The 26,070-nt window shown below is 60.4% G+C and overlaps 1 protein-coding gene across 6 annotated transcripts in view; it reads left to right on the top strand.

Annotated features, from left to right (window-relative positions):
* Nucleotides 1-671: 671 nt before the first annotated feature.
* The window catches only part of DLGAP1 (DLG associated protein 1), a 100,355-nt gene continuing 74,956 nt past the window's right edge, over nt 672-26,070 (top strand). For all 6 annotated transcript variants that reach the window (XM_064150316.1, XM_064150315.1, XM_064150321.1 and 3 more), the window contains exon 1: nt 672-1,015. The gene's annotated coding sequence lies outside the window, so the exon portion shown is untranslated. The remainder of the gene's footprint in view (nt 1,016-26,070) is intronic.

Below are 26,070 nucleotides of genomic sequence, written 5' to 3' on the forward strand. Positions count from 1 at the left end.
CCTTCCAGCACAAACCATCCCATGGGATTTACCATGGAGCCACAGAAGCACTTTTGAACTGTGCCATTTAATGGTTCCCTTCACGATGTTGCCTTCCACCTTGAGCCCAGCTTTGGTCAGGACCACCTTAGAGCTATGGAATGGGTTTGGTTGAAAAGGACCTTCAAGATCATCCAGTTCCAGCCGGGCTCTGTGGACAGAGACAGCTCCCTCTAGCCCAGGTGGCTCCACCCGGCCTCTTCCTCATCTATCATTTTAGTAACTAATCTTGGTGATCTCTAGCTGCAACTTTTAATAGCTAATATTTTCTCCACCTCTCTAATGTCATCTCTCCCTGCCTTGCCAGTTACACCTGGCAGTGCCTTGGGCCGTTCCCCAGCTGGCATCTTTAGGGCAATGCCCCGGAGCTGGTGGGCTTTTCCCAGCTGGATCCACCAGGCTCAGAGCGGTGGGGGTGGGTTGGGGGGGATCTCTCCCCACCAAGGAGGTCAGAACCCTGAAGGGTCTTTCCCCATCGGTGTGTCCTTGGGAAGGGCGGGCGGTGGCGGCAGCTGCTCCGTCAGTGGTTGGGCTGGCAGCGCTGGGGCTCCTCCTCCTTATCATACTCCTCCTCCTCTTCCTCCTCCTCTTCTCTTCTCCCCCCTCCTTCCCCCCCCCCCCCCTCCATCAGCTCACAGCCAGGCGTGTGGCTGCCGAGTTCCCCCCTCCTCTCCTTATCCCTTCTCCTTTTTGCCTCTTCCCCTCCCGCGCGGGGGTTTCCGCCGTGTCGGCCATGGGCACAGCCATCGAGGTACCCCCATGAGCCCGCTCCGGTGGGGCGCCCGGAGCATCCCCGGGAGGAGGGGGCTCGGCTTCCTCTCCGGTCACACGCACGCTTGCTGGTGCTGCTGGAAAGCTCGCTCCACGGGGATTAGCAGCCGCTTCGCCTCTTCCTAGCCTCTGCCTCTTCCTCTTTTCCTGTCCATCCTCTTCTTCCTCCTCCAGCTCCTGACCGAAGGAGAAGGAGCAGCCAAAGGTAAATCAATTCCCATTTCCTTGACAAAACCGAAGGCGATGGGGGCTCCTCTGCCCTCCCTTCCTGCTCCCCAGCTTTCGGGAGGGGATTGGGAGATGTTGGGTGGCATCCTGCATCCTCCTTCCTCTGGCTGAGCTGGTTGCCGGTGGTGTGGGAAGCGCTGGTGGGATGGGTGGATGGGTGGATGGAGGTGGCTGCGAATTGTCGGGTGCGTGGAAAAGGGAGCTGTTGGCTCGGGTTGTGCCGCGAGAAGTGGGGCTGGAGAGGGGCAACGGGAGGTCTGTCCCCCCATCCCCCTTTCCCATCCTTTGCTGCATCATTTCCACGAGGAATTTTCATCTGGCTTTGCCTTGCGGGGCTTTTATCCCCCCCCCCCTCCGCCAAGTCAAGGATGGTTTAGCTCCGGGAAACCGGCGGAGGGGAACGCGGAGCGTGGGCAGCTGCAGCCTCCCCGTCCTGCTATCGCTCACCCCCTCCCCAATCCCATCCTGCCATCCCCGCCTCGGAGCCCCGGGTACGGCACCGGCGTCCTGCCCTCTGCCCCGGAACCCCGCTCACGGTCCCTCGTCGTGTCCCCACCCCAGCGTGGCTCCGGGCTCGGCCCCGGCCTCTTGTTCTGTGTGTCCCCCGTGGCAACGGCTCCGGGATCAGCCCTGGACCCTTATCCTGTGTCCGTCCCGCCCCCCCCCCCCCCGCCGCCTACCCGCAGCTCCAGGCTCGGTCCTGGCCCCGCATCCCGCTCCCCACCGCCCCCCCACCCCGCATCCCTCGGTCGCAGCTGCACATCTCGACGCCCCCTCCAGCAGACTGGAGCTTGGTGGCACCAGTATCCCACCGCCCCCCGCCCCACTACAGCAGCTCCGCTTGCTATCTCGGCTCCACATCCCACCAGCCTCCACCACAGCCCTGGTCCGGATCTTGTACCCCCTCCACCCCCTCGGGCCTGTCCAGGCTCCTTAACTCCGGTTTGCTCCGTGTCCCTGTTGAGCAGGGGGGAATTTTCACCTCTTCCCCCACCCCTCCCAGTATGCGCAGTACGAGAGCTGGGAGCAGAGTGACTTCAGCCACCGTGTCCCCCCTCCCGGGGGAAGGGCACAAGCATTGGGTCAGGTCCCTTATGTAATTATGGCTTGCTTTTTATTTCTTCTTCTTGGTGGTGGTGGTGTTGGTGCTCGACCCAGCTCAGGAAACTGAAACCATGCTCCCGAGGCTTTCTTTGGCTGGGGGGAAGGGGGAGAGAGGAGTAAAATTAGAGAGTAATTAATAATTAATGGGAGGCTCTTGGGGCTCCACAGGCGATCGATCCGGGAGAATCCTCCTTCATTCATGTTGCTTCCCTGCGCCTGTCGGGGCTGGGCTGGAGACACCCTTAAAGAGCTCAGAAATGGAGGGGGGAGGCGGAGGGAGGGGGAGTGGGAGCAGAAGTGGGAAATGGTGAAGACACGGAGCGGGAGGTGTCTGGCTGTTCACCGAAAAGTCGCCGGTTAGCCTTAGAGCGGCCGGGGCGGAGGGCGGGCGCGGGGCCGGGCGCTGGGGCGTGCTCGGCTGCCCATCCACCTTGAGGAAGGCAGCGCCGGTGGGTGCCCACCCGCGGGCTCCCCCTGCCCCCGGAGCCAGGATCCTGGGGGCCAAAGGTGGGGACGCGTCAAGGGAAATTCGCTGCTGACGGGGGTGAGGGCTGGAAAAATCAAGGACTCGGTGCCGCCGGCGGCGCGGCTGCCCCTTGCCTGCTCTGCGGCTGGCGTGTGTGGCACTGTGCGCTCCGCGGCCCCTAGAAGCAGGGTGGAACACGAGGGGCACACGAGCCAACACACCCCCGGCGAAGCCTGGGCCGCCGCCTCCTCTCTCCCGAAATCCAAGCGCTCTGCTCCCGCACGCCTGGCTCCGGATGCGTGAATCCTCTGCTTCCAGCCCGGCGCCTCCTGCCCCATCTCGGTGGGTCTGACCCTTGCAAGCTCTTGCAGCCAGCTCGCGGTGTGCTCGGCAGTGTCCTCCCCGCGGAGGTCCCCTCGCAGCCGCTGGGCAGGGAGCTCAGCCCCTGGGGGTCCGCCGGCAGCGCTGCCAGCGGTCACCGGCGCAGGCTGAGGGGCGCAGAGCAGCTCTGCTGCTGAGGAACCGCCGGGAGCCGCTCCTGGCTGTCATCCTCGCCCTGCTCTATCCAAACTCCAGCTCCCCCCCCGCGCTGTAGGCGAAGTGAAATACCCTCAGCCTGCTGTCGCCTGCTCAAGAGCGAGCTGGCGGTTGCGGCTCAGCCCGAGGTAGCTCCTCCAGCCCTTCGCCTCCCTGCCTCGGCATTTCTTCTCTTACCTCCTCAGGATCTCCAAACGAGAGGGTCTTGGTGCAGGGGGAAGCCAAGGAAGTGATGCTTTGTCCTCCTCTCCTGCCAAATTTGATGCCTGAGCACAAAGCTGATCCAAAGCAGGCTGCAAAGGGGATCTCCATGGTAACCAGGGAGAGGATTCTCTCCCTCGCCACAGGTCACGGCGAGACGCCCACCCGTGCCTGGACTGGGAGCAGCATTCCTCAGCACCTGCCTCTGCCTGCTGAGGCCTTTTTCCTGCTGCCGTCTCCTGCCCTCCGGGGAGCTGCTCCGTGCGAGGGGTGGGCAGAGCCTGAGGGTCCCTCTCTATGCTCCTACCTTCCCTTCTGCCGCCATCGTCTCTCAGCAGTTCCAGCAGTTCACAGGGGTTGAGGAGAAGAAACCAACCTGGTTTTGTGGAATCCCAGACTGCTTTGGGTGGGAAGGGACCATGAAAGCTCCTCCTGTCCAAGCTCCAGCAGGGACATCCCCAGCCAGAGCAGGCTGCTCACAGCCCCACACAGCCTGACCTGCACTGGTGCCAGCCATGGGGCAGCTCCCAGCTCTGGGCAGCCTGGGCCAGGCTCTCTCCACCCTCAGTGCCAAACATTTCTCCCTTCTGCCCAGCCTCAATCTCCCTCTTTGAGTCCAAACCATCACCCCTAGAACTGTCCCAACAGGCCCTGAGAAAAAGTCTGTCCCCAGCTCTCTTCTCAGCTCCCTGAAGCCCTGAAAGGCCACCAGAAGGTCTCTGGAGCCTTCTCCTCTCCCCAAGCTTTTGATTTGAAGATCTGTCTTGGCCTATAAAAACCATGGACTCATAAAATCATTTTGGTTGGAGAAGACCTTTAAGACCAACAATTAACCCTGTGCTGCCAGGGCACCACTAAACCATGTCCAAACTCAGCCAGCCCCTGGTGTCCAGCACCACAGCTCCAGGGCTCTGAACCCCTCCAGGGCATGGGGACTGCACTGCTGCCCTGGGCAAGCCCAGGTCAGGCCTGCACAACCCTCAAGGGGATGAGATTGTTCCTCGGAGCCAACCTGAACTTGCCCTGGCAGCAGCCTGAGACCATTTGTGCCCCTAACTGCGTGGAGGACCTGGCAGCACCTCACTTCTCACTCCATTTCACACGAAGTTCGCTGAGCTCCTTTCTCTCTTTCTCTTTTATTTGGCTTTACTCTCCTGGGGCAGCCTCCTCCTGCTGTCCCAGAGGTGGAGGAGAAGGCAAAGCAGACAGGGTACAGGGCTGAGCTTCATGTTTTGAGTCAGCGATGCAATGCATGTACCAGGATGACTGTTTGGAGATGCTATTGACAAGAGGAGAGTGTTTGGTCTGGATCTGTTGTCACCTCCCACCAGGGCGTCTGTGCAGGGCACTGCTGAGGTCACAGCTTGAGCACTGGGTTCAGTTCTGGGTAACAAAGCTGGGGCAGGGGCTGGAGAGCAGGGCTGGGGGGGTGCAGTTTGGGGAAGAGGAGGCTGAGGGAGACCTCATTGCCCTCTGCAGCTCTCTGAGAGGAGGCTGCAGCCAGCTGGGGTTGGGCTCTGCTGATATTAGGTGATAGAAGGAGAGGCAAAGGGCTCAGGTGTCAGCAGGGGAGGTTTAGGTTGGCTGTGAGAAACAATTTCTTGCCTTTAAGGGTTGTCCAGGCCTGGCCCAGGCTGCCCAGGACAGCGGTGGATTCCCCATGCCTGAAGGGATTTCAGATCCATGGAGGTGTGATGTTGGGGGCCGTGGGTTGGTGGTGCCCTGCAGTGCTGGGGCCATGGGGTGGTGATGGCCTGGCAGTGCTGGGGCCATGGCTGCACTGGATGCTCTGCAAGCTGCTTTCCAACCCAAATGGCTCCGTGGCTCCATGACAGCAGCAGGGAGCTGCTGCTCTGGGGGAGCTGCTGAGGTTGGCTTTCCTCTCCTGAAGCACTCTGCATGGATGTCCCTGCCCAGACCCGAGGAGGTTCACATTTTGACTCCTCAGCACTCTGAACTCAGCTGCTCAAAGCTTCCCCTGAGGAACATCCTCTGCTTTCTCTTCCCCTCTTTGCCTTTTCTCCTGCGGTTTTGTAGCTAAGCTCTCACCAGAGGCCATCCAATGGCTCTTGGAAATGGTTCCCTCGGGCTGCTGGTGGCACCAGGGCTCCCTGGGCAGCTTTCCAGTTCTTTTGCCTTTCCCTGTGACAGAGCTGGGGCCAATTTGCACACATCTGCTGGAGCAACCATCTTGAGAGAAGGCAGCAGTCATCGTTTGTCACCAGCAATGTGTCACTTGTGGCTCTGCAGTGGGGAGGCAGCAGCTAAAGCTGCCTCTGGCATCCTGAGCTCCTCGTCCTGGGCAGGGATGGTCTGGAGCACCCCAGAGCCTGGCACTGTGGCTCTGTCTTCCCACAGCTCTGTGCTGCTGGCAGTGTGCCCTGTGTCCTTTGGGAACCACGGAGAGGGGGCACAGCTCCTGCCTCCACTACCTGGTTTGGCTTCAGGCACCTCTGCTGTCTTCTGCTGGGTGAGCAGCAGAGTCCCTCAGCTCCTCAGAGCGGCTGAACTGTGGCAGTGGCAAGTCCCTGCTGGAGGGTGGGCACACTCCAGCTGCCCAGCAGAGAGCCTTGGCTGCTCCCTTCTGCCAGTGTAAGCTGACAGCAGAGGAGAGCTTTGAGACCTGAGCTTTCTGGGCTCCTCTCCAAGCTCTGGAGTGCAACCCCTCTCGCTGGCTGCCTTACCTGCCTGCCCCTCTCTCCTCTGCCACCCCTGGCTCACTCATGGTCTCTCCCTGGGCATCATGCTTCACTCCCCAACTTGTTCTGCCTTGTGCTGGATGCTGCTTGGCCTTGGCCTTAGACACAGCTGGAGGATGGAAGAGGCTAGAAACAAGGCTCACTGTTCTGCCGCTTTGTTCTGATGCCACTGGGTGCCAGTGAGTGGCACCAAACCATGCCTTAAGGTCAGAAGTTGAGCTGCTTCAGGACAGTTTGGTGCCCGTGGGGTAGCTGGGTTATGATCCTGGAGGCCTTTCCCCACCCTGGATGGCTCTGGGAACCTGTTTGCTGTGGCTCTGAGTTGGCAGGAGCAGTGACACCCCCCAGGCTGTGCTGCCATGCACTGAGACCTGCCCAGCCTGCAGGCTTGGCTGGAAAGGACCACATGGAGTTCAGCCAGGGCAAGTGTAGGCTGCTGCCCCTGGGGAGGAACAACCTCCTGCAGCAGCACAGCTGAGGGGGGGACCTGCTGGGAAGCAGCTCCGTGGAGAGGAACCTGGAAGTGTGGGGCACAAAATGTCCCCGTGAGCCAGGAATGTGCCCTGGTGGCAAGGACGACCAAAGGTGTTCTGGGGGGCATGAAGAAGAGCGTGGGCAGCAGGGCAGGGGAGGTTCTCCTGCACCTCTGCTCCGGTGAGGCCATAGCTGGAGTTCTGGGGACAGTGCTGGGCTCCTCCGTGCCAGAGAGACAGGGAACAGCTGGAGAGATGACAGCAAAGGGCTCCAAAGCTGCTGAGGGGCCTGGAGCAGCCCTGGGAGCAGCAAAGGCTGAGAGCCTGCACAAGAGCAGCCCCAGAGGGGAGCTCAGCAATGCTCAGCAAGAGCTGTGTCCAGTTCTGGCCTGACCATCATTAGCTGGCCAGAAGCATGCATTAATTGATGTGCTTGGACCAGCTGCTCCTTGGTGTCCCTCCCCCGGTGCTGTGACCCGACCCCTGCCACGCAGTGCACCCTGCTGCAGCACAGCCTCAGCTCCTCCATGCAGGGGCAGCAGGCAGCCAGGGCTGCTTTCCACCCAGGCAGGGTGCAGATGATTGCTTGTTGCTGCCTTTGGCTGCTGTGCTTCCTCTGGAAAGGGCTCTGCACAGCTTGGGTAGCTTGCTCACATCCTGGAGGTCCTCTTGACAGAGATTGGATTCTGTTGCTGCTCATAATTGCTCCTTTCCCTTCCCTTCTGTGTGATAAAAAGTGAGATTAATCCTCAGCATCAGCTCCCAATTAGAGTATTATTGGAGCAGTGACACCAAGAGCCTTTGTGTTTGAGTGCCTGAGAGGAGAACACTCCCTGTGAGATACTTCCATGGTCTCAGCTGGAGACAGCTCTGGAAGCTTGGATGTGGTGTGGGAAAATCCTCTTGGTGCTCAGGGAAGGTTTAGATGTTCTGGTTCTGTGGCAAAGAAGTAAAATCACATCGTGGTGGAGGTTGGAAGGGACCTCTGGAGATCATCCAGTCCCAGCCCCCTGCTACAGACCCAGACAGTTCTGTGGTGGTCTCCAGAGCTCCCTTCCAGCCCACTGTGGTTCTGCTCCAGCAGGGCACCCACAGCATCTGCCCAGCAGCACAGTGCCCAGCTGGGGCTGGAAGCTCTCCACACAAGGAGACTGCACAACCTCTCTGGGCAGCCTGCTCCAGGCCTCTGTCTGCCACAGCATCCTCACAGCTAAGCTGAGGAGCTGTGGGCTGGGTGAAGGAGCAGTGAGGTGGATGGGAAGTGGCTAGAGGAAAGAAGCCAGAGAGCTGTGGTCAATGGGACTGAGTCCAGCTGGGGGTCTGGGACCAGTGGAGTCCCTCAGGGGTCAGTACTAGGACCAGTTCTGTTCAATGTACTCATCCGTGGCCTGGCTGAGGGCACAGAGGGCAGTGGCAGCAAGTTTGCTGAGGGCGCCAAGCTGGGCTGCCACCCCAGGAGGCTGTGCTGCCACCCAGCCAGACTGGCACAGGCTGAGAGTTGGGCAGGGAGAAGTTGAATGAAGCTCAACAGGGGCAAGGGCAGAGTCTGGCACCTGGGCAAGAACAACCCCAGGGAGCAGGAGAGGTTGGGGACTGAGCTGTTGGAAGGCAGCAAAGGGGAAAAGGCTCTGGGGGTGCTGGTGGGTGGGAGGGTGAGCATGAGCCAGCAGTGTGCTCTGGGGGCCAGGAAGGGCAATGCCAGTCTGGGGTGCAGCAGAAGGGCTGTGGTGAGTAGGTCAAGAAAGGTTCTCCTGCCCCTCTGCTCTGCCCTGCTGAGGCCACAGCTGCAGTCCTGTGTCCAGTTCTGGGCCCCCCAGCTCAAGAGGGACACAGAACTGCTGCAGAGAGCCCAGCCCAGAGCCACAGAGATGATGAAGGAAGTTGAACATCTTCCTTATGAACAGAGCCTGAGGGGGCTGGGAGCTTGAGAGGAGGAGCTGAGAGGTGACCTCGGCAGTGGTGATCAGTGTGTGCAGTGAGTGGCAGCAGGCTGCAGCCAGGCTCTGCTGGGGGATGCCAGTGCCAGCACAAGGGGCACTGGGTGGCAGCTGAGGCAGAGGCAGTGCCATGCGAACCTGAGGAGGATTTTTTCCCCTGTGAGGGTGCCAGAGCCCTGGCAGAGGCTGCCCAGGGGGGTGTGGAGTCTCCCTCTGTGGAGATATTCAGCCCCTGCCTGGCTGTGCTCCTACATGATCTGCTCTGGGTGCTGCTGCTCTGGCAGGGGGTTGGACTGGCTGAGCTTTAGAGGTCCCTTCCAGCCCCTGGCACTGATTCTGTGGCGCTGTGGCTCTCTTGAACACCTCCACGGGCAGTAGCTCCCTGGGCCGTAGCGGGGAGGCGATGGAACCCCCGGGGCTGGTTGTTTCCCTCGAGGCTCCAAAGGCTGCCTGCGGAGCCCTCCCCCCCCGGCGCCTCTCTGCCGCCCGAGCCACTTTCTGCAGGATTAAGGCAGGCTCTCGCCCAGAAGAAAAGAGATTTTCAGCTTCAGCAATCAATACTAAATTAATGTCTTGTGACAGCCCCTAAAAGTGGGTCTCAGGCAGACCCAAAGCTCTCTGATCATCCCGCTGAGGCCTCGGTGGCATCAGAAGGCTTCTCCTTTGATGCTCAGCTCTTGTGCAGGACACAAACAGCTCCTGATGGGTTTAGATCAAAATAAGTGCTGAATATTTAATCCTTCCTGTGCCTCTCCTCCAGGAAGCAGAAGCCTCCTGTGAAAGGAAAATTGGGTGAAAATTCCTGCATCTGGAGCCACTGCATGGGAATGGTGACCTATTTTCAGAGAGCCTTCAGACAGATGATTGGAAGGGGAAGATGCATTGGAGAAGGCACTGGAAAATTGGGAGGAACCTCATGGAGCTCAACCAGGGCAAGTGCAGGTCCTGCTCCTGGGGAGGAACAGCCTCCTGCAGCAGCATGGCTGAGGGGGACCTGCTGGGCAGCAGCTCCAGGGAGAAGGACCTGGGGGTGCTGGGGGACAGCAAGGTCCCAGGAGCCAGCAGTGTGCCCTGGAAGCCAAGCAGGACAAAGCTGTCCTGGGGGACATTCATTGTGACCCACAGGGCAAGGGAGGTTCTCCTCCTTCTCCACTCTGCCCTGCTGAGGGCACAGCTGCAGTGCTGGGGCCAGTGCTGGCTGCCCAGTGCCAGAGCCAGGGAACTGCTGCAGAGAGCCCAGGGCAGGCTGCAGAGCTGCTGAGGGGCAGCTCTGGGAGCAGCACGGGCTGAGAGCCTGCACAAGAGCCTTGGATGTGGTTTAGCTCTGAGATGGTTGGATTTGGTTTAGCTCTGGGCATGGTCTGGCTCAGTTGTGGATAGAGCTGGGCTGAGTTCTGGCCTTGGTTTGGTTGTGGACAGGGCTCAGTGGTGAGCTGCCAGTGCTGGGTTTGATCTGATGGTCTTAAAGACCTTTTCCAGCCAGCAGGCCTGGATGATGCCAGCAGAGCTTTCCACCACCCACATCCCAGCTCCCTGGGAGCTCTGCATTTCCCCTGGGTGCCTTCTGAGCTGCGAGGACATCCATCCTGACCTGCTGCCACACCACCTCTGCCTGCCAGCTCCTCCCAGAGCCCTGCAGCCTTCTCCTGGAGCTTACTGCTGCACTCCAGAGGTCTGGGCGAGCTCTCCAGGAGCTGGAGCTGCCTGCGTGTGCCCAGCCTGGATATAGCTGGCTTCAGGGAAACCTATTATTGTCCTCTGAGGAGCTCAACCAGATGAAGCCATCTGTGAATCTGATCTCATTAGTTGATCTCCAGAATGGTGACCTCTGGGGAGATCTAAACCCAACAAAGTGAAGTGTGGCTGAATCCCCAGGCCAGGCCAGTGCTAAGATTTTAATTTCCTGCCAATATTCCTCCTTATTGTGGCTGAAAGAAAGGAAAATGCCCCCAGATGGACCAAACTCCCTGGCAGGAGGCTGGAGTGAGGGCGGGGTTGGGCTCTTCTCCCTAGGATCAGGAGAGGAAATGGCCTGAAATGGTGCCAGAGGGGAGTTAGGTTGGGCAAGAGGACCAATTTCTGTGCTGCAGGATTGGCACAGGCTGCCCAGGGAGGTGGTGGAGTCCCCATGCATGGAGGGGTTCCAGAAAGCTGTGGCCATGGCACTTGGTGCCAAGGTTTGGTGGCCATGGTGGGCCTGGCTGATGTAGGGCTCAGTGGTCTCAGAGGGCTTCTCCCACCCAGACAGTTCTCTGTGTGAGATGGTGTCACAGCTCTCACCAGCTCAAGCCACAGCTGAGAGGTTCCTGCCTGCCAGCAGCCTGCTGGGGCTGCTCTTGGTATGTCCCTAAGTGTGCTGGGGAGGGAAATCAATGGCAGCAGGTTCCAGGGGCTTGCAGTCTGACATCTCACGGGGCAGAGTTTTCTGCTCACCAAGCGCCAGCACAGCTGCCTTTGGAAAGGACCTTTGGGGCTCACCCAGGCCCACAGCCCTGGCACCGAAGGGGCTCCCTGCGCAGTCCCTCCCCAGCTCTCCTGCAGCTCCTTTAGGTGCTGGAGGGCTGCTCTGAGTTCTCCCTGGAGCCTTCCCTTCTCCAGGCTGAGCATCCCCAACTTTCCCACAGCAGAGGCTCTCCAGCCTCTGGTCATCTCTGTGGCCTCCTCTGGACCCTCTCCAGCAGCTCCAGGTCCCTCTTGTGCTGTGTTCCCAGAGCTGGAGGCAGTGCTGCAGGTGAGGGCTGAGCAGAGCAGAGGGGCAGAGTCTCCTCCCTGTGCTGCTGCTCTCCCTGCTCTGGCTGCAGCCAGCACACAGCTGCCTCTGGGCTGCCAGAGGGAGTCTGGCACCAGCTGACACCCCCAGGGCCTGCTCCTGGGCCACAACTCAGCCAGGCTGGATCTGTGCTTGGCATTGCCCCGACCCAGCTGCAGGAGCCTGCCCTTGGCCTGGGTGCACACCATGAGGCTGCCTGGGGCTCACCTCTGCAGCCTGTCCCAGTGCCCCTCACGGATCCCTTCCCTCCTCCCAGCCCTGCCCAGGGCGCCCTGGCCCTGCTGCCCGTGTCACTGCCACCTCAGTGTGCTCCAGCAGAGCCTGGCTGGCACAAGGTGTGTGCTCAGCAAGCCCCAGCAGTGACTTGCAGCTGCTTTTCTTCATCCCCAGGCAGCAAAGATCTGGAGCTTATTGATTTATTGTGGGCTTGAGTAGAAATAAAGACAACAAAACAGCTTAGGAGACCTCTTCTAGCTTGAGGCTTTCATCCCCTGCTGCACACTTCTCCCTCTCCTGGGATCCCAGAAGAGGCTTTGTTAGTGCTGCTCAAGCAGGGCCTGGTTTTCTCCCTTCTTGCCTTCACCACTCTCCAGTTCCCACTCTCATTTAATCACTGAGATTTTAATTGCTGAACTCTGTCATAATTACCCCAAGATGAGGTGGTCAAGGCTGTAGCCTTCTGTTTGCACAGCTCCAGGCTGGAAGCAGAGTGGCTGGAAAGCTGCCTGCAGAAAAGGGCTTGGGGGTGGAGATGAGCCAGGCTGTGCCCAGGGGGCTGGAAGGGCACCAGCAGCCTGGCCTGGAGCAGCAGTGCTGCGGGCAGGGATTGTGCCCCTGGACTGGGCACTGCTGAGGCCACACCTGGAGTGTTTGGGTCAGTTTGGGGCCCTCACTGCCACTGAGGGGCTGGGGCAGGGCCAGAGACAGGCAAGAGATCTGGGGCAGGGTCTGGAGAACAGGGCTGGGGAGGAGCAGCTTAGGGAGCTGAGGGTGGGTGCAGTGTGGGGAAGAGGAGGCTGAGGGAGACCTCACTGCTGCCTGCAGCTCCCTGAGAGGAGGCTGCAGCCAGCTGGGCTTGGGCTCTGCTGCCTAGGAACAAGTGACAGGATGAGAAGGAACAGCCTCAAGTGGCTCCCGGGGAGGTTCAGGTTGGCCACGGGGAAGTTTCTGTGGTGCACAGGCTGCCCAGGGAGCTGCTGGAGTGCCCAACCCTGGAGGTGCTCCAGAAAGCTGTGGCCATGGCACCTGGGGCCAGGCTTCGGTAGCCATGGTGGGGCTGGGTTGATGCTGGACCTCGGAGGTCTTTCCCAGCCCCAGCTGCTCAGTGCTCTCCAGGGCAGCTCCTGGTGCTTGCTGACAGTGCACAAGCTCCACTGCTCTCCTCCCAGCACTGCTCTCCGAGCCTGTGAGCTCCTCTCTGCCTCAGGGATCATATTGGCTCATTTGGACACCTCAGTGAGCTGCAGAAGTCAGCCAGAAGAAGGCTTTTGGCTAACGGGCTCGTTTGGGCTCAGGGAGGGTCTGGGGGGATGCTTTGTGTTGTGGGCTGGAATTTCCTGCTTAAAAGCAGCTGGAGGGGAAGCAGCTGAGAAAAGGGGGGAAGGGGATAAAAAGCACAAGACCATCATGGTTTGGTGGCCATGGTGGGGCTGTGAGGTCTGGGTGAGACCTTGGTCTGCAGGATGCCCAACACCTCCTCCAGCCTCAGCACCTCTGTGGCTCCCTGAGCCGGGAAGCCCAGGCTGAAGTGCTCTGGAAACGGGGAACAGCCCAAGAAGAGTTCAGTGCAGTAGCCTCGGGGGGGTTCTCTCCTCCTGAGAGGCTTACCCAGAGCTGCTGTGCAGCAGAGCTGAGAGCAGCCTCCAAAAGCCTTCTTCGTGGAGAGGTTTTCTAGCCTGCAAGAGGTGGAACCAAAGCAAATGCAGCACTTAGCCCTCATTTGCATGAGGAAATGAGCTGAGATGCCAGGCTGGGAGGCAGCCTCAAAGGGCTTTGTCACTCCTGTTCCACGGGATCTGAGATCTTTAGTGATGAGCTGGAGCAGGACATTGAGCCCAGCATCAGTGGGTTTGCAGATGACACCAAGCTAGGAGAAGCTGTGGAGCTGCTGGAGGGTAGCAGAGCCCTGCAGAGGGACCTGGCCAGGCTGGATGGGTGGGCAGAGGCCAAGGGGATGAGACTGAACAAGGCCAAGGGCAGGTTCTGCACTTTGGCCACAACAACCCCAAGCAGCACTGCAGGCTGGGGCCAGAGTGGCTGAGAGCAGCCAGGCAGAGAGGGCCCTGGGGGTGCTGGCAGAGAGGAGCTGCAGAGGAGGCAGCAGTGCCCAGGTGGGCAGCAGTGCCAATGGCATCCTGGGCTGGCTCAGGAGCAGTGTGGGCAGCAGGACAAGGGAGGTTCTTGTGCCCCTGTGCTCAGCACTGCTCAGGCCACCCCTGGAGTGCTGTGTCCAGTTCTGGGCTCCTCCATTGCAGATGTTGCAGTACTGGAAGGTGTCCACAGGAGGGCGACAAAGCTGAGGGGCCTGGAGCAGAGCCCTGTGAGGAGAGGCTGAGGGAGCTGGGGGGGTGCAGCCTGCAGCAGAGGAGGCTCAGGGCAGAGCTCATTGCTGTCTGCAGCTGCCTGCAGGGAGGCTGTAGCCAGGTGGGGTTGGGCTCTGCTGCCAGGCAGCCAGCACCAGAAGAAGGGGACACAGCCTCAAGCTGTGCCAGGGCAGGTCTGGGCTGGATGTGAGGAGGAAGTTCCTGGCAGAGAGAGTGATTGGCACTGGAATGGGCTGCCCAGGGAGGTGGTGGAGTGGCTGTGGCTGGAGGTGTTGTTGCCAAGCCTGGCTGGGGCACTTAGTGCCATGCTCTGGTTGGGCAGGGCTGGATGCTAGGCTGGGTGAGCTTGGAGCTCTCTGCCAGCCTGATTGGTTCCATGGTTCTGTGATTCCATGAAGGCAAAGAGCTTCATCTTCCCTTTAAACCTTCCCAAAGCCTTTCCTGGACAACCAATTTCCTCCCCAGCTCTTTTTCAGTTATTCTTGTTCTAAGCATCCTGTTAGCAAAGAAAATAATTTCAAGTGGGGGTTTGGGGTTTGGTTTTCTTCAGCTTCTGGAGTGTTTCCTGGTTCGGTGAGTGAAACACAGCTGGATTTTTATTGCAAGGTCTCTCCCCAGTGCTCAGCCCTGGACTTTAAAATGCAAACGAGCATCGTTCTCTTGAATGCAAATCGCTGCTGGTACCTCCTCTGCTTTGGCTTCCCTCTTGCCGAGGCTGTTTGCTCTCAAATAGTGCAGTTTTGGTGGCACACTCCTGCAGCCAGGAACCTCAAATTGCCTCCTCTGAGCCCAGCGCTCTGAAGCGGCCATGGAGTCACAGAATGGCTTCAGCTGGAAGGGACTTCAGAGCTCTGCTCCAACCCCTGCCATGCCCAGGGACACCTCTCAGCTACACTCAGCTGCTCCAGGCCTCATCCAGCCCGGCCCTGAGCACCCCCAGGCAGGAGGCAGCCACAGCCTCCCCGGGCAGCCTGTGCCTGCTGGAGTCGAAGGTGTCCCTGCGGACAGCAGCGGGGCTGCGCCGGATGACCTTGGGAAGTCGTCCAGGGCAGCCCCCACAGCCCTTCGGGCAGCCTGCCCCAGGGCTCGGGGGCCCTTACCGGCAAGAGGAGCCCCTGGCGCTGAGCTGGGACCTGCTGTGCTGCAGCTTCCACCCGTTCTGCCTCGTCCTGCGCCGGGGAGGAAGGGAGCAGAGCCTGTCCCATTCTCCCCCCAACCCCCAGACATTTATATCTCCCCCAGGCAGCTCCAGCTCCCCACTCAGCTCCCCCCAAAACAGCTCCTGCTCCTCGAGCAGCTCCAGCTCCCCACTCACCTCCCCCCAAAACAGCTCCTGCTCCTCGAGCAGCTCCAGCTCCCCACTCAGCTCCCCCCAAAACAGCTCCTGCTCCTCGAGCAGCTCCAGCTCCCCACTCAGCTCCCCCCAAAACAGCTCCTGCTCCTCGAGCAGCTCCAGCTCCCCACTCAGCTCCCCCAAGCAGCTCCACGACCATTTTGGCACACCCTCCAGAGCCTGGGCCAGAGCCTCAAAGAGCTAAAACAGCACACAGGGGAGCTCAGCCCCACGCCACAGACACAACCAGCACCCATGCACGATGGTGGAGCAGGCACTGACTCTATTCCTAGCTGACTGGGGGGCCACCAGGCCCCCCAGCCTTTAGATCCCCTCCACCAGCCACCCAGTGTACGCCAAAGGCACTCACCAGCGATGAAGGGAGGAGGATCCCTCTGCCCAGATGGGCACACCTTGGGGCTGCTGCCTCTCCTGGGGCTGGTTATAAAGGGCAGTGGGCAGGGGGGGCAAAGTGGCCACAGCTGGGGTGGGAGGAGACCCCAGCAGAGCGCAGGTGCTGTGGGTTTGGGCAGAGAAAGAGGGAGAGTGGGGCAGGTGTGGGGGAAAGGGGGCAGGTATGGCCTGCCAGTGTGATCTGGTGCTGGTGATCCTGCTCTGGCAGGGGGGGCTGCACTGGATGAGCTTCCAAGGGCTCTTCCAGCCCCTGCCATGCTGTGACTCTGTGGTTGCATGGAGCCCGAGCACCCTGCGGCTCTTGCTGTTGCTGACCACCAACCTGCTGCCAGCTCACAGCCCCACGGCACAGAATCACACAACGGTTGAGGTGGGAAGGGACCTCAAGGCCCAGCCAGCTCCAAAGCCCTGCCACAGGCAGGGACACCTCCCACCAGAACAAGTGGCTTGGCTTGAGGGGGACCTTCAGGCTCAGCCTGTGCCAGCTCCCTGCCACGGGGCAGGGGCACCTCCCACTAGCCCAAGGCTGCTCATCCAGCCCAGCCTTGAGCCCCTCCAGGGAGGGAGAGTTAAGCTGAGTTGGCCCTCAAGGGCCAAACTCTTTCTGCTCAGCCCACGGCGCTGGAGGTGCTGCGGTTTGCTGCTCCTGCTTCGGGCAGGACTCTCACTGCTGTCTGCTGTGCCCAGGCTGGTTTCTCCCCCAGGCTGTGCCCTCCCTCTCTGCGTGCCACTGGCACCTTGGGATGGAGTGTAAAGAAGGGCAGCCCAGGGAGGGCTCTGCTGTCAGTCAGTTGCTGCCAGGAGGGAAGGCTGCAGGGCAGCCCTGAGCCGCTGCGCCGCTGGAGCTTTGGGGTGCCAGGGGTGATCTGCCCAGGGAAGCTCTGCCAGGTAGAGTTTATGGTGCCCCCCAGAGCACCCTGCAGAACATGCTGAGCTGCACAGCACTTCTCAGGCACCTGCAAGTCTCTGAGGCTCTGCCAGCTCAGCTCAAGGCTAATTACAGATTAATTTGCTGATTATTAGAAGACAACAACTTGTGGAGAGCTGCTTGCTGGAGCGCTGGGGTGGAAGCAGCTCAGAATGATTTCACAGAGCCACAGAGTGGTGACTCCTTCCTCAGCTCCAAACCATTGCCCTTGGCCTGGCTCAGGCCCCCTCAGCACAAGTCCCTTTGCAGCCTTCCTGCAGGCTCCCTTCAGGCCCTGGCAGCAGCTCTGAGGTGCCCCTGGAGCCTTCTCCTCTGCAGGCTGCACCCCCCCAGCTCCCTCAGCCTGTGCTCACAGCAGAGCTGCTCCAGCCCTGGCAGCATCTTGTGGCCTCCTCTCCAGCAGCTCTGTGCCCTCCTCCTGCTGCTGGGGACAGCAGAGCTGGGGGCAGTGTTGGAGGTGAGGTCTGAGCAGAGCAGAGCCAAGGGGCACAGTGCCCTCTCTCACGCTGCTGTCCACACTGCTCTGGCTGCAGCTCCCTTCCCACCTCTCCCTGTGGTTGTGTGGTGGTGAAGCTGTGAGCTGTGCAGGGCAGCAGGAAGCTGTTACACACAGACACGGCCCCTGGGGCCGTGGCAGAATGGCCCTGGTGCTGTTAGGGCAATGGTTGGACTCAAAGACGTTTCTTAGAGAGCTCAGTGATCTTAGGGAGCTTTTCCAACCCCCCACCTCTGATTCTCTTAAGCTCTTGGCAGGTTCCTGCTCCTGACAAGAAGCTGCTGCTCTCCATGTTCTGGAGGGGCACAGTGTGACAGTGTCCTGGGTCCCCAGAAAGTCCTGCTGTTCCCTGCCTCTGTCCCCCGTAGCTGGACAGCTCTGCACCAGAACTGGTCCCTCATGCCCCAGTGAGGGGCTGGGGCAGGGCCAGGGAAGGGCAGCAGGGCTGGGGCAGGGGCTGGGGAGCAGGGCTGGGAAGGAGCAGCTTAGGGGGCTGGGGGGGTGCAGAGTGGGGAAGAGGATCCCGAGGGAGACCTCATTGTTCTCTGCAGCTCCCTGAGAGGAGGCTGCAGCCAGCTGGGCTTGGGCTCTGCTGCCTAGGAACAAGGCACAGGATGAGAGGAAATGGCCTCAGGTTGCCCCAGGAGAAGTCTGGGTGAAGCTCAGCCCTGTACCCTGTCTGCTTTGCCTTCTCCTCCACCTCTGGGACAGCAGGAGGAGGCTGCCCCAGGAGAGTAAAGCCAAATAAAAGAGAAAGAGAGAAAGGAGCTCAGCGAACTTCGTGTGAAATGGAGTGAGAAGTGAGGTGCTGCCAGGTCCTCCACGCAGTTAAGGGCACAAATGGTCTCAGGCTGCTGCCAGGGCAAGTTCAGGTTGGCTCCGAGGAACAATCTCATCCCCTTGAGGGTTGTGCAGGCCTGACCTGGGCTGCCCAGGGCAGCAGTGCAGTCCCCATGCCCTGGAGGGGTTCAGAGCCCTGGAGCTGTGGTGCTGGGCACCAGGGGCTGGTGGTGCCCTGGCACTGCTGGGCCAAGGGCTGGGCTCCGTGTGGCAGTGGCTGGCTGCTCGCCGCAGGGCGGTGGAGCGGGCGCGGCGGGGGCTGAGCGGGCAAGCCCCGGAGGGAGCGGAGCAGGTCTGCGCGGCAGGAGCTGCTGCCAGGCGTAGCTGCGCGCCCAGAGCGCCTTCGTGCGGGCTGCGCAGGGGCGCAGAGCTGCGGCAGCTGCCGCCCGCTGCTGCCCACCTGCGGGCACCGAAACAGCGCGGGTCGCCGCTGGGCTGCGTGCGGCTCACACACCGGAGGGTGCTTTAGGTTGGAAGGGACCTCAGAGGTCATGCGGTGCCGACCCCCGCACGGGCAGCATCTGCAGGCCGCCTCCGGGGGCAGCCTCCAGCGCTCCGGCACAGGCTGCCCGGGGAGGCTGTGGCTGCCTCCTGCCTGGCGCTGTCCGAGGCCAGGCTGGACGAGGCCTGGAGCAGCTGAGTGTAGCTGAGAGCTGTCCCTGGGCGTGGTGGAGAGGTTGGAGCAGAGGAGCTCTGAGGTCCCTTCCAGGCTGAGCCACGCTGGAGCTCTGTGATGATTTGGGCACAAACTGGACCACCACAAGTTCCATATCACCATGAGGAGGAGCTGCTTTACTGTGAGGCTGCTGGAGGCCTGGGGCAGGCTGCCCAGAGAGGCTCTGGAGTCTGCTGCTCTGGAGAGCTTCCAGCCTCAGCTGGATGTGTTCCTGCATGCCCTGCCCTGGGCGCTCCTGGGTGCCCTGCCCTGGGTGCCCCTGCTCTGGCAGTGGGCTTGGACTGGATGTTCTCTGGAGGTCCCTCCCAACCTTGACGTAAATAAAACAGATTCCATTGCTGCATGAAAGATGGGCCTGGGGCTACAGCTCTGAGAGCTTCTGCTCCCTCTTCATCTCTTTATTAACTACTGCTCATCCATCAGTGACAGCTGAGGGGATGGAACCGATTTTACCTGACAAGAGGTGGGGGTTGGTCTCTTCCCCCAAGGAACAAGCAACAGGATAAAGGGTTGGGAGACACTGGCACAGGTTGCCCAGGGAGGCTGTGGATGCCCCCTCCCTGGAGGTGAGGAGAGCTGGGCCAGGCCAGGAGCAAGCGGAGCTGTGCTCCCATGGAGTAGGACACCACCTCTGCTTCGGGGTTCTGACTGGTGTGGAGGTAGTGAGGGGTGAGTTTTTGTCCTGGGCTGAGCTGGAGCAGAAGCAGTTCTGCTCAGGGCTGGGGCTCCCCAGCTCAGGCTCTGCTCTCTGAGCCACTCTGCAGCTCGGGGCAGGTTGGCACAGCCAGGGGCTGCTTCTAGCTGGGAGAAGCTGATGGGGACAGCTCCTGCCAGGGCTGGCTGCAGAGAGGCTCTGCCTGAGACCTGCACACCAAGGGCACTGCCACAGCTTGTGCCAAAGGAAAAGGTCCACCTCAGAGACATGGCTTGCAGTGCCCACCTGCCTGAGCTCAATACTTCCCCAGTTGCTTCAGGACCACTTCTGGCTTTCTTCTAAAAGTGTGGAGTGAGGCCACAGAGTCCCAGCAGGGTCTGGTGGGAAGGGAGCTCTGGAGCTCCCCCAGCCCTGCCCCAGCAGGGCACCCACAGCAGCTGCCCAGCAGCACAGTGCCCAGCTGGGGCTGGAAGCTCTCCACACAAGCAGACTGCACAACCTCTCTGGGCAGCCTGCTCCAGCCCTCCAGCACCCTCACACCAAACAACTTTCTCCTGCTCTTCAGCTGCCACCTCCTGGCTTCCACTGTGTGCCCCTTGTGCCTTGCCCTGTTGCTGGGCACCACCTCACTCACTCAGATGAGCCATTTAAAATCCAGGAGACCAATGACAATTGATAGGCTGAAGGGCTTCAACTGCAGAGCAGCTGCTGGCAGCAACTAAGTAGTTGGAGGGAGCTCAGGCTCTGCAGAGCTGAGTCCCTGGAGGCAATTGGATTGCGTTGATGTTGTCCAGACTCAGAAACAGGTCACACCTGCTCCTACCATCTTGCTCCTGGCTAGGTCACAGCATCACAGGACAGTGAGGGCTGGAAAGTAGCTCTAGAGATCATCAAATCCAAGCCCCTGCTGAGGCAGGCTGGAGGGTTGCTGGTGCTGGCGTTGTGGGTGCGAGTGGGTGCCTCGCACTTGGTGAGGAGAGAGCTGCTGTGAGGAGGCCAGACTCTGGGTTTCACACCAAACTTGGCTGCAGAGCTCCAGCTTTAGCTACCTCTGCACAGCCTGGAGAGGCTGAGGGAGGCCTCGTTGCTCTCTACAGCTCCCCAAGAGGAGGCAGATCCGGGTGGGGTTGGGCTCTGCTCCCAAGGAACAAGTGACAGGACCAGAAGAAATGGCCTCATCTTGCCCCAGGGGAGGTTTAGGTTGAACAGGAGGAACAATCCCTTCTCCTTGAGGGTTGTCCAGGCCTGGCCCAGGCTGCCCAGGGCAGTGGAGCAGTTTCCAGGCCTGGAGGGGGCTTCGGAAGCATGGAGCTGTGGTGCTGAGGGCCACGGGCTGGTGGTGCCCTGGCACTGCTGGGGTAAGGGCTGGGCTGAGTGACCCTCAAGATCTCGTCCAACCCAAATAATGCTCTGCCAGATGATCCCTTTCTTTCTTCCCCTCTAGCAGAGGAAAGGTGAAATGAGAGGACAAAGAGCCCCAGCTTCCAGAGCTGCTGTGAATGGAGAGCAGGCAGCCCCAGCTCCAGAAACCTTCCCCCTGCGAGTGGGCACAGATGGCTGCTTGAAGCGCTTTGCCTTCCAGGCAGTGCCCACTTCTATGCTAGCTGAGCTCCTCAGAGCTGCTGGGAGTTCAGAGCAGATTGCAGAGATCCAAGTGGAAGGTAAGGGGAGGCAGGGAGCTCTGAGCTGTCTATTTCTGGAGTGGGAACTGGCAGAGTGTCAGCTCTGCTCAGTTGGGAAGAGATGGGACTGATCCCACCCAGTGGGATCAGTGGGGTGAGAAGGGAGCTCTGGAGCCCACCCAGTGCATTCCCTGCCCCAGCAGGGCACCCAGGGCATCTGCCCAGCAGCACAGTGCCCAGCTGGGGCTGGAAGCTCTCCACACAAGCAGACTGCACAACCTCTCTGGGCAGCCTGCTCCAGCCCTCCAGCACCCTCACACCAAACAACTTTCTCCTGCTCTTCAGCTGCCACCTCCTGGCTTCTACTTTGTGCCCCTGGTGCTGTTCCTGGGCACCAGTGAGCAGAGCCTGGCCCCAGCCTCTTGCCCCCCCCAGCTGCTTCAGCTCTTGCTGAGCATTGCTGAGGTCCCCTCTGGGACTGCTTTTGTGCAGGCTCTCAGCCCCAGGGCTCTCAGCCCTTAGCCTCTTGTTTGCATGGAGACCTCTTGCTGGAGCAATGCTTTTGACCTTGATATCCACACCACTGCCCTCCAGCCAGACCCTGCCAGCCCAGGCTGGTGCTGACTGCTCCCACCAGCTGCCTCCTCTGCCTCTTCTTCTGCCTCTGAAAGAGGTTGCCCAAAGAAGCTGGGGATGCCCAGCCCTTGCCCAAGGACAGGGTGGGTGCCCTTGAAGAAACTTCTCATCTGAGGCCTTCACACCAGCAGCTATGGCCTGCTCTGCTCTGCTGCAGCCTGCCCTGCTCTGCTGCAGCCTGCTCTGCTCTGCTGCAGCCTACCCTGCTCTGCTGCAGCCTGCTCTGCTCTGCTGCAGCCTGCCCTGCTCTGCTGCAGCCTGCTCTGCTCTGCTGCAGCCTGCCCTGCTCTGCTGCAGCCTACCCTGCTCTGCTGCAGCCTGCCCTGCTCTGCTGCAGCCTGCCCTGCTCTGCTGCAGCCTGCTCTGCTCTGCTGCAGCCTGCCCTGCTCTGCTGCAGCCTGCCCTGCTCTGCTGCAGCCTGGAGCGCTTCCAGCTGTGGCTGGGGACACTTTAGTAGGAGCTGTGTTGTGAAGCTGAGGAGTGCAGTGGAATGTGAAGAGATGTGGGAGATGAGGCAGAGGCTCCTCCAGCCTGCCAGGCAGGTGACAGCGAATGTGCCCAGGCTCTTGCCAGCACCAGGGCTGGCAGCAAACTTGTCACTCCCTCCAGGCTGCAGAGGGGCCCTGGGCCTCAGAGGGGGTTGCTGTGTTTACCTCTGCTGTGGCTGCAGCCAGGGCAGAGGTTGGGCTGGGGGCTCCTGGAAGACCTCTCCAGCCAGGACAGCTCTGTGTGGGCATGGCACTGGGGGACAGGGCTTAGTGGCCTCGGTGGGGCTGGGGCTCAGTGACCTTAGAGACCTCTTCCTGCCAAAGCAGCCTGATGGTTCTGTGCTGTGCCAGGGAATCAGAGCCTCTGCCCCCAGGTCTGAGTGAGCTCCATCCTGCCTCTGCCCAATCTCTGTTAATTACATTTCCAATCCTCCTCCTGACTTGCTAACTTGTTTTTAATTAAATCCTCGTTACCTTGATTGACTTAATTGGGAGCAAAGCAACACCCTGATGAGAGCTGGGCCCTGCTGAATCTAGTTAACCTTCAGCTGAAGGGGCTGGCTGTGCCTTGGGTTCCTTTCCTGCAGTGTAATTAGGGTGGAGATGAGCTCCAGGTGCACAGCATCAGTGACCTTTCCTCTGGGCCAAGGTGAAGAAATGCTCAGAGGTCCCTGCTGTCCCAGCACAAAGGACCCCAACTGGAATGCAAGGTGGAAGCTTCCTCTTCTGGTTTGCCTTTTGAGGGCTCTCTCAGCTCAGACAGCACTGCTGCTCTTGTTTGGCAAGTCTGGATGCAGTGGTCCCACCAGTGGGCAAAGGCAGAGCAACAGGTGGCATCCAGCTGGGCTTGCAGGGAGCCTGCAGCAGGTCCCTTCCAACTTAAGCTATCCTATGACAGCTGCAAAGCCTTGGGCACAGCCCCCACCCCCACAGCAGCCTTCTCCCCTAGCTGGCAGTGTGGACCTGCAGGGCGGATGTGCAGTGGGCAAGGAATGGTTGGATGATGGCACCCGAAGGGCAGTGGTCAACAGCTGGATGCCCCAATGGAGATGGTGGCAAAAGATGTTCCTCAGGGCTCTGTGCTGCTGCCAGTGCTGGGCAGCATCTTCAGCAGTGCTGCAGACAGCAAAGTTGAGCCACCCACAGCTGGTGCTGTTGGTAAGGCTGAAGGATGGGAGGGAGCCATCCAGAGGGACCTGGACAGGCTGCAGAGGTGGCTGTGGAGAGCCTCAGGAGGTTCCAGCAGGACAAGGACAAGGTCCTGCACCTGGGTCAGGACAATCCTCACTATCAATCCAGGCTGGGGCTGAGGCCAAGGAGATGCTGAGGGGGCAGGAGAAGCTCTGCTGTGGGCACAGGCTGGGAGAGCTGTGGCTGCTCAGCCTGCAGAGGAGAAGGCTGCAGGCAGAGCCCAGAGCTGCAGCTCAGCACCTGCAGGGCAGCTGCAGGCAGGCTGGGCAGGGACTGCTCACAAGGGGCTGTGGGCAATGGTTTGGCAGTGGAGCAGGGCAGAGCTGGGCTGGAGCTGAGGAGGAAGCTGTGCAGAGTGAGGGTGGGCAGAGCCTGGCACAGGCTGCCCAGGGCTGTGCTTGAGGCCCCATCCCTGCAGCCACCCAAGCTCAGCCTTGCTGTGTGCCTGTGCAGCCTGCCCTGGCTGCAGCTGTCCCTGTGCCTGCAGGGGTGGCCAGGGTGAGCTCGGAGGGTCCCTCCCAGCCCAGGGCAGTCTGTGGCTGTGATAGACAGCAGAGAAAGGAGGGCCCCTGGTGCCAGGTGCTCCCCAGAACCTCCAAAATGAGGAGAGGCCTCAGCTGGCAGTCCAAGGCAGCCTCCAGGGTTTCCTTGGCTGCCTCTGGGTGCTGCTGCCTCCATGTGAATAGAAATGCAGCTTCCGAAGCCGAGTTCCTCTCTGCCCTCCCCTCTGGCCGGTGGAGTCCCTTTCCAGCAGCAGGATGAAAAGCCTCAGTGATAGCTGTGTGCAGCCCGAGTGGGGAAGCTTCCCATCAAGGCTGCTCTTTGTTCCCCCAGGCTCCATTCACTGGGAATCCTTCTGGCACTGGACTGTTCCCCTCCCTCATCCTTCATTGAAATGCTGGCAGGGGACACAGCTGCTGCTCTGCTCTGCTCTGCTGGGGGCAGTGAGGGCTTGGGACATACACCTCGTGGAGGGGGAGCAGTGATGAAGAGGTGACCCCTGCGGTGGAGCAGATCCGTGGCACCTCGGGAGGCATCAGGAGCCAGCAGGCACAGGGTGAAGCAAGCCTGCAGCCTCCTGGATGTACGTCAGGATGTCACAGACCTGCCTTGCCTGCAGGAGACCCTGAAGCTCATGGAGACACAGGCTTGGTTTGCTTGGAGGAGCCCTCTAAGACCATCGAGTCCAACCAGCAGCCCAGCATCACTGTGGCCATTAAAGCCTCCCCCAGAGGGACACCTCTCAGCTAGGCTCAGCTGCTCAGGCCTCATCCAGCCTGGCCCTGAGCACCCCCAGGCAGGAGGCAGCCACAGCCTCCCTGGGCAGCCTGTGCCAGGCTCTCAGCACCCTCACACTCAACAGCTTCTGCCTCAGCTCCACTCTCAGCCTGCTCTGCCTCAGCTCCAAACCATTGCCCTTGGCCTGGCTCAGGCCCCCTCAGCACAAGTCCCTCTGCAGCCTTCCTGCAGGCTCCCTCCAGGCCCTGGCAGCAGCTCTGAGGTGCCCCTGGAGCCTTCTCCTCTGCAGGCTGCACCCCCCCAGCTCCCTCAGCCTGTGCTCACAGCAGAGCTGCTGCAGCCCTGGGCTCATCTTTGTGCTTCCATTCAGCTGCTGCAGGCCCCGAGTGGAGCTGGGCAGAGCTGGGGCTGGGCTCCCCACCAAGCACCTCTGCCTGGGCTTTTCCTCACGTTGTAAGCAAGAAGAGCTGGAGGAGGGAATGTTTTCCTTGGGTGTCTGATGGTCCCACACAGGCTGGGATTCACTGCTATTGTCACCTGTGTCTGCTAATCAGGCTTGCAGCAGGGAGCTGGTATTAAGTTGTTAAGATCTCATTCAAAGTCAGCTGCAGAAGGTTGCAGGTTCTGATGAGCTTGATGGAATGACTAAGTCCATAAGTGCTGGTTTGGCTACAAGGAGGGTTTAATCATCTACAAGTCAAAACTGATGATGTCACCACGCAAGGAATCAGCTTCAGGTGTCTGCAGCAAATATTCTCCAGCCTCTGACCAGTCAATCCAAGGGACATAGAAGCCAGGCTGGGGTCCTTCTGCCGTGGAGCAAGCAACTGGACAAGAGGAAATGGCCTCAGGCTGCACCAGGAGAGCTTTAGGTTTGGACATGAGGAGCAAATTCTTCTCCAAAAGGGTTGTCCAGGCCTGGCCCAGGCTGCCCAGGAGAGTGGTGGAGTCTCCATCCCTGTAGGGGTCTCAAAGCCCTGGAGATGTGCTGCTGAGGGCCATGGTTTGGCTTAGCTCTGGATGTGGTTTGTTCAGCTCTGGACATGGTTTGATTTGGTTTGGTTCAGCTGTGGATGTGGTTTGGCTTGGATCAGTTGTGGATGTGAATTCCTCCCCCAGCCCCAGCCTCAACCTGCCCTCTCCCACCTCAAAGCCATTGCCCCTTGTCTTGGCACTGCCAGCCCCTGCAGGCTGGAAGGCTCTGCTGCCATCCCAGGAGCTCTGGGCAGGATGGGCAGCTGGGCAGAGCTGAACCTCATGGATCTCAGTAAGGACCTTGGCCTGGACCCAGGGCTGCAGCTGTGTCCTGGCAGGGCAGAGCAGAGGGACAGGACAACCCTGCTGGCCACTCTTCTCCATGCTCTGCAGCCTGCAGTTCCCTGGCTCTGGCACTGGGCAGCCAGCACTGGCCCCAGCACTGCAGCTGTGCCCTCAGCAGGGCAGAGTGGAGAAGGAGGAGAACCTCCCTTCACCTGCTGGTCACAATGAATGCCCCCAGGACAGCTTTGGCCTTCTTGGCCTCACCGGGGCACACTGCTGGCTCCTGGGACCTTGCTGTCCCCCAGCACCCCCAGGTCCTTCTCCCTGGAGCTGCTGCCCAGCAGGTCCCCCTCAGCCATGCTGCTGCAGGAGGCTGTTCCTCCCCGGGGGCAGGACCTGCACTTGCCCTGGTTGAGCTCCATGAGGTCCTCTCTGCCCAGCTCTGCAGCCTGGCCAGGACCATGCCAAAAGAAGTGCTCAAGTGGGCTGTGGAAAGGATGATTAAAACATCCCTGCCCTCCAAA

The sequence above is a fragment of the Pogoniulus pusillus genome, chromosome 10 (genome assembly GCF_015220805.1).
Source record: "Pogoniulus pusillus isolate bPogPus1 chromosome 10, bPogPus1.pri, whole genome shotgun sequence".
In the NCBI taxonomy this organism is placed as follows: domain Eukaryota; kingdom Metazoa; phylum Chordata; class Aves; order Piciformes; family Lybiidae; genus Pogoniulus; species Pogoniulus pusillus.